This window comes from Podarcis melisellensis (genome assembly GCF_964234715.1).
Source record: "Podarcis melisellensis genome assembly, chromosome: 2".
In the NCBI taxonomy this organism is placed as follows: domain Eukaryota; kingdom Metazoa; phylum Chordata; class Lepidosauria; order Squamata; family Lacertidae; genus Podarcis; species Podarcis melisellensis.
Window position 1 is genome coordinate 27,110,222 of NC_138529.1, and position 8,155 is coordinate 27,118,376.

Sequence of the window (8,155 nt, forward strand, 5' to 3'; positions counted from 1 at the left end):
TTTATGTGAAATCGTTTTATATATTTGAACATGGCTATCATATCACCCCTTAACCTCCTCTTCTCCAGGCTAAACATGCCCGGCTCCCTTAGCCGTTCCTCATAAGGCATCGTTTCCAGGCCTTTGACTATTTTGGTTGCCCTCCTCTGGACACGTTAAACTGCTAGGTTGGCAGGAGCAGGGACCGAGCAACAGGAGCTCACCCCATCGCGGGGATTCGAACTGCCGACCGTGCCACCCGTGCAAACAATTCCTTCACAGGCATCAGAACTTCCCCTCCGTACTAAAAGGAGGGACGAGGCCTTGGTTAAAGGTTAGCTTGGGCAGAGATAATTAGTTTAATATTCCCTTTTACTTCTGTTACTCTGGAGGCAATTGTCAGAATCTATATTCATTTATTTGTGCGTCAGATTTTATTACCTGCCCCTCATCCTAGTCCCCAGGGCGGATCACAACAATAGAGCGTCACATTATAAAAACAGATAAAACATTGCGAGAACAAAACAAGTAAAACCCGTTCCAAATGGAAGGAAGCAATGCACTCACTAAGTGGAAGGGTGTGGGTCTGCCTCCCAGACAGCGCATATGATTCCTTGATTTCAAAGGGGGAAACAACCATCAGCGGAATAGCAAGGAGCAATTCCTTGCAGTGGTTTGAGGAAGGGGTAGGGCAGAGATTCAGGCTGCTGTGTGAGCCTTGCTAGTCTGTGGCTTCACTACACACCTTGGTCCAAGTCTCTTAGACTGCATATTTGAACCCCAAACTGCGCATAAGCACCTGGCTCCTAGAAGCTGCTACTGCCATTGTGGTGTAGTCCAGTGTTAGAAACATATGAAAGCTAGAAGCTAAATGACACCTTAATCCTAAATTTTGTTGTTGTTGTTTAGTCGTTTAGTCGTGTCCGACTCTTCGTGACCCCATGGGCCAGAGCACACCAGGCACTCCTGTCTTCCACTGCCTCCCGCAGTTTGGTCAAACTCATGCTGGTAGCTTCGAGAACACTGTCCAACCATCTCATCCTCTGTCGCCCCCTTCTCCTTGTGCCCTCCATCTTTCCCAACATCAGGGTCTTTTCCAGGGAGTCTTCTCTTCTCATGAGGTGGCCAAAGTATTGGAGCCTCAGCTTCAGGATCTGTCCTTCCAGTGAGCATTCAGGGCTGATTTCCTTAGGAATTGAGAGGTTTGATCTTCTTGCAGTCCATGGGACTCTCAAGAATCTCCTCTAACACCATAGGATTAATTAATTAATTAATTAATTAGGGAGGCACAACAAAATATCTAGGCATGTTTTTTCTTTAATAGCAAGGTATGTTCATTGTTCACATGGTCCAATCCTTCCCCTGCCCACCCCCCTAATATTCTTAGGAGGGTCTCTTCTCAGGTCTTCAAAGAGTAGCTGGAATTGAGGAAGCAGAAAGGGGTCCTCCTTTCCTTCCACTCTGCAGTTTTAATCTGAAATCTTGGGCGCAGTACTGCTCCCGGAGCTCAAAAACTGCTCACGCTAATGAAATTCCCTGTCGCAAAATGCGGCTACAACAAGGGGAGTTTCAAACACCAGTGTAGTGGGGAGAGAGTTGGATTAGGACATGGGAGACCAGGGTTTGAATCTCCACTCAGCCACTGACCTTGGGCCAGCCACTGACCTTGAGTCAGCCTAAGCGAGCTCATGGGGTTGTTGTGAGGACAAAATGGGGAAAGAGGAACCATGTAGACTACCTTGAGTTCCTTCAAGGAAAAGGTGGCATACATGTAAGAAAATTTAAAAAATTACTCACCCTCCTCAATTGGCTTTAATGCTTTTAATCTCCCAAAACATAAGTCATTTACCCCTTTGAGATTCAAAGCTTTCTCCAGCTCAGCTGGTAGAGCATGAGACTCTTAATCTCAGGGTTCTGAGTTTGATGTCCACCTTGGGCAAAATATTCCTGCATTGTAGGAAGTTGGGCTTGATGGCCCTTGTGGTGCTTTCAGAACTCTACACTTCTATGATTCCAACTGCTCTGCAAACACCCTTCCTCACCTAGAAAAAGCATTAGCCTAGGACAGGGTTTCTCCAGCCGTTTGGGGACTACAATTCCCATCATCCCTGACTGCTGGTCCTGCTAGCTAGGGGTGATGGGAGTTGTAGTCCAGAAACAGCTGGAGACCCAAGTTTGGGAAACCTTGGCCTAGGAGATACCTGTCGGCGAGGATTTGTATAAATATAAGAACTCTATGTCAAGATTGCTTTGTGCGAAAACTATATTTCAGTTGTGCCTTCTTCACTTTGCATCACCAAAGAGCACTCCTCTGCTTAGGGCACCTGTCTATCCAGAACTCAGTTTAATCTTTTCTCCTTAGAGGACATTTGAAGTTACAAGCTAAGAGAGAGGCAGTGAAGAGCGTACATTGCTCCTGGGAAATGCAATCGTATGCTGGCAGCAACAACCTATCTACAGTCAACAGGAAAGTCCTTTTCCAGGTGGAGGAATGCTAGATCTCAGCATCCAAGTCAGGATAGGGTCCAAGTCAGGGTAGGGTCAGGATAGGGTCCAAAGGGAGAGAATGGGGTAGACCAGGTGTCACTAGTCTTCTGATGTCAGCCTCTGGTTGTGGGTCTTCCCCTGTTAGCATGGTAGAAGAATGTGCAAGAATACTATATATCTCAGTTCTCAAAATGCAAGGTGACTCATCCTGGTCTTAAATCTCTCCCTGGCTCCCTGACTCATCTGTCTGGGATCTTAAACCCTGCCCTATTCCTGTGGAGTTTTTCTTGATGATATAAAATACGGTCGGAGCCCAAGGTCTACATGATAACACTGTGTATTCCTTCCTCAGCAGGGATTTCAATTAAAATAACTTACTGAAATGACTTTTGCCCTGAAATAGGGGATTTCATACATCTCCCTTTATCAGTGCTATTACTATTTCAGTAGCATTTTCATATACAGGGGCTTCAGGGTTCTCCATTTTAGCCTACAACAACTCCCTGAGATAGCTTCGGGCAGCCTTCGCCAACTGGGTGTGATGCTTTTGGGACCTCAACTCCCATCAGCCCAAGACTGATGAAATATACATTAAACATCTGGAGGGCACCCTGTGACATATTTAAATAAGGAGAATGTTTATTTCGGGAAACAGAATGAGAGCAGCAGAGAATGAGTCAGGCAGAAGAGAAAAGCAAGGGAAACGATAATGTTAATTAAGCGCTGTGAAATCCGGCAAAGCTCTCTGTGCACAGCTGTGTGAGGGGTTTGAATTACTCAGGCGGGACAGCGCACGGGAGCAAAATGTGAAGGTGAGGAAGATCCAGCAAGGGAGCAGCTTGGGCACACGTGCAGGATGCAGAGGAAATATCAGAACATCTGGAGAACCTGCTGGGTCACACCAAAGGTCTATCTCGTCTGGCACTCTGTTGTCACAAGGCCCATGGGAATCCTAGAAGCAGACCTGAGGACACCTGAGCTCTCCCTCTTGCAGTTCCTGGCAGCTGGTATTCAGAGACGTACTGCCTCTTAACAGTGGAGATGGAGCATATAGCTCATAGCCAGGAATAACCTCGTTCTCCACAAAGTTGTCTACTGTTCCTCTAAAGCCATCCTTTAAAGCCGTCTCTTGTGGAAGCAAATTCCATCATCTGCTGAAGGCGGCTTGTGGGCTGTAGGTTGCTGCCTTGCGTTGCCAGTGAGGGATTATGGGTAAAACCAAGAACATGAGAGCTGCCTTTTGGAACCAGCGGAAAAAATAAATCTAGTTCCTGCTTTTGATTTCTGTCAGAAGAGTCAGCCCAGTGCCTCTGGCAACTCACAGGCAGGGCAGAGCTGATCAGAGTCAAGATCATAACAGTGAACCTTCGGTCCACTTTGAGCAGTCACAAATGTCCTCACTTTTTATTATAATAATATTTTATCCTTTTTTCCAAATGGAAAGTTACATTTGTTACTCGACAATTACATTCCGATTCGACAAAACAAGTGGCTTCTCGCTCACCCAACATCGATGTATATAACCCAAATTCTGTACAATTGCGTTTTAAGGTTCTGTCTTATCTAATTTCATCCTCTTTAACATGTTTCTTAATATATTCTGCTCTTTTCTTACACTTCAAGCCATGCTGTGATCTTTGCACAGGGGAAATAACTTTTTGTATAGACTAGAAAGACTTTCCAGTCTTCTTTAAAAGATTCTAAATTTGTATCTTTTATCGGTGCCGTCAATTTTCCCTTCTCTGCAAAACATTTGGTACAAAGGTCCTCCTTGGGTCGGTCAGAAGCCCGAGCTGAAAACTGTAGGTACTAGGCACAAGGCACTCTTCTCAAAACCATATTCAGTACGTCCTTTGAGAAGAATGACATCACAGATCTCGATGATGCAGGCCTTACTTATCTTGAAGCATTTCGGGTATAGGATGTGTGGTACAAACCGAACCTGCTGTGCAAAGCTACAGAAGTTAAATAACAGTGCCATTCTATATGTGCATATTTCATTGCATTTATGCAACAACTCCAAGGAGCGCAAGATGATGTACATGGCTCTCCACCTCCCCATTTTGTGCTCACAACAACCCTGTGAGGTAGGTTAAGACTTAGAGATGGTGGCAGGCCCAAGGCCACCCAGTGAACTTGGTGGCTGAGTGGGGGTTTGCACCGTGGTCTCCCAGGTTCAACACACTAATCGCCACACTACAGTGGCTGTATACATCTATTCAGAAGCAAAGCCCATTGAGTTGAATGAGATTGGCTCCCAGGAAAGTGTGTATAGGATTGCAGCCTAAAAAGACGTTGATTCCCCAGTCATATCCATAGATTCATGCCCATAGATCAGGACGGATGGCTCATACATTGCAAGTTAACAATTAATTGGATTTTGACTGTAAATTTAGGCTGTATAAACATTGCCAGTTCAAAACACCACTAGGTTGTTCTCTATCTCCATTCGGATCAAAGCTGATTTGGAAAAGCACACACATCAAAACGCAATATTTCCTAGGAAATAACAAGATAGATAATGGATTGTGGCTAATGCGGTGTGCTCACCGCTTCCCAAATCCACTAGATGACTGGATGCAGATTAAGTGGAGGTGTGTACACAGCCATGAACTGGAAATACCAAACACGTCCATGCTAAAGTATTAGAGAAATGTATAATACAATTCATATCATATCAAGAACATTTGTTTTCCTTTGTGCTTGCCTTCTGATTCAAGCAACAGTTCTCTGTGCTTTAGATTGCCCTCCCCCCCCCCCAATGGTCAACATCCTGCTGGGAACTGTTCAAAAGTTCTTGTGGATCCCGGAAACTCAGAATAGACAGGGCTAGATCTGAAGATGCCATTAGGAAGGCAAAAGGGATGTCTTCATTGTGCGATCAGCAGAGCACGGGTATGAATTGATTCAAGACCATGAAGAGATCCAAGCACTGATAAGACAATTCTGCAGGACATAGACAGATGCGGAGGATGTGCCATTGAAATTTTCCATAACTTTGGGAGTGGGACTTTCTTCTAAGGGCATCCCCCATGCCTTCCAACCACTAGGAAGTCCTACCACATTTGAGATTTATCAGCATCTTAATGCCTGTGCCTTCAGCAAGTATCTCTAGCTTTACTAATAGAACAGTTGCTCTGGTGGTTTTGTGCTTTCTAAGAGCTCTGCGAAGGCCAGATGGCAGTGGAGACGCAGACATAGCTTATTACTGGCTGTTACGCATACACACACACACACACACACACACACCCTCCTTACTTTGTCCCTCCAGGCTCTTGTGTAACTTAAACCTCCACCAGCATCACGCCTTTGAAACGTAATGAAGGATCTGCTTTAACCCACTTCCTGCACTTTGGTACCGAAAGACTGCAATGCAGGCATTGCTGAATACACAGCATCCTAGCACAGTGACATCTATCTATCTATCTGTCTGTCCCCCCAACCCCCAACATTCATCCTAAGAACCGGCGAGACATGAAAGCTTCCTTTTAGAATTTTAAATACCAGATGGCTCTGTTAAAAGTACTGCTTCGCTCGCTTGCCGCTAATCATAGGGACGTTGTTGGTTTTTTTTGCTGAGCATGCTTCTTACTTGACAATGCTCTTCTGAAAAGTGTAACCAGAAGCTAGTGAACTGGGAGCTGGGGGAAAGCCAGGCTGGATCTTGCACAAAAAGTCTGCGGGGATCTCTTCAGTGCTGGAAAAACCCACGAACTGTTCTCTGGGGGCACATCGCTGTGGACAGAAGCACCCCCTTATAAGCTCAAAGAAGTGTGGCGTTGCAGAGCGGAGTTTTCCCAAATGGTGGGTCACATGCAAGTCTTTATGGCCCAGTCAGCACACGGCTGGCTGTGGAAGCTGGAAAACAAAACACATTTCCCTCTAAACGCCGCACAGTGCACGCTCCCTTAAGTCTAAGGCCCAGTGTAGCAAGAAATTAACCGGCTGCTGCCTGAAACATCAACACACTAGCTTCTGGGGCTGCGTCATATAGAGTTTATTGTCCTTGCATTATTAACAATAGAAATTGCCCATTGTGTGTTGAACATGGGCTAGCTTCTCAGAGAGAAAGGAGCCCTGCCAGAAAATAAAAGGCAATCAACCCTGCGCACAATATATGAGCACGATAATCATCCAAATGGGAGCCAATTTGCGAGAATCATCCCTAAGCTTCGTTCCAGAGCTGGGAAATGCAGTCTGCTCTGTTAATCATTCCCAGCTCTGCCATCTTTCATGGCATTTGGCTTTTGAAATGGCTATTAACCCAAAAGTCAGAGGTGGAGAATCCAGAGGAATTAAAATCACCTCTCCCACCCCAACACATCCCCAATTCAGCTTTCCCTGAACTGGTACCTCCAAATGTTGTTGGGCTACAATTCTCATCAGCCCCCAGCTAATTGTCTGCTAGCTGTTGTGGGGAAGGCTGTTTGAAATATACTCAGAGTCGAGAGTGGATTTCATGCTCTTTATTCAGCTCATAGTGGTGAGGAGGAAAATTGAAGTCCCCTCAAAGTATCTGCTTTATATACATTATTTACACAATGGGCTTCACGTGATTGGCTAATTCCGGAATTCTCCTGTAGGCCAATCAGGTTGTAGATTCACTTCCATCTGGAGCCTGATTGGGTGGCTCCTGCAGACCAGTCATACTGCTGCATTGTTCTAGGATCAATCAGACTGCTGCATTTTGGATCCTATTCAACTCAGTACATAACACTGTTGTATGCAGATTTTAAGCAATCCCCTTTCTGCAACTGAATATGCAAAGCCATGAACTCCATTGTTCAGCCCAGACATTGAGGTCCAACTCTGAGGACCTTCTGGTGGTTCCCTCACTGCAAAAAGTAAAGTTACAGGGAACCAGGCCCAGGGCCTTCTCGGTAGTGGCGCCCTCTGTGTGGAACGCCCTCCCATCAGATGTCAAGGAGATAAAGAAGTACACAACTTTTAGAATCCATCTGAAGGCAGCCCTGTATCGGGAAGTTTTTAATGTTTGATGTTTTACTATATTTGTATGTGTGCTGGAAGCCGCCCAGAGCGGCTGGGGCAACCCAGTCAGATGGGCAGGGCATTATTATTATTATTACTATTATTCAATGGTGGAGCAACTGCTTTGCATGCCCAAAGGTCCCAGGTTCAATCCTTGGCATCTCCAGGTACAGAAAGGACTTTCCTGTCTGAAACCCTGGAGAGCAGCTGCCAGTCTGAGTAGGCAGTACTGAGCTACAAGGACCAATGGCCTGACTCAGGGAAGTTTCCAAAATTCCTTGAAAAAACACTGTCTAATTCTCTACTCTGTATGACAAACATTGGCTATCACCCTACCTATAGATCTAGATCTACATGCAGACATACACTCTTATTCTTTTCTTCAGAGGCGACTCACATACTCTCTCATCCAGGGGTCAGCAACCTTTTTCAGCCCTAGGCCGGTCCACCATCCCTCAGACCTTGTGGGGGGCCGGACTATATTTTTTTGGGGGGGGGAAAGAAGGAATTCCTATGCCCCACAAATAACCCAGAGGTGCGTTTTAAATAAAAGCACACATTCTACCTATATAAAAACACCAGGCAGGCCCCACAAATAACCCAGAGGTGCATTTTAAATAAAAGGACACATTCTACTCATGTAAAAACACACTGATTCCTGGACCGTCCGTGGGCCAGATTGAGAAGGCAATTGGGCCGC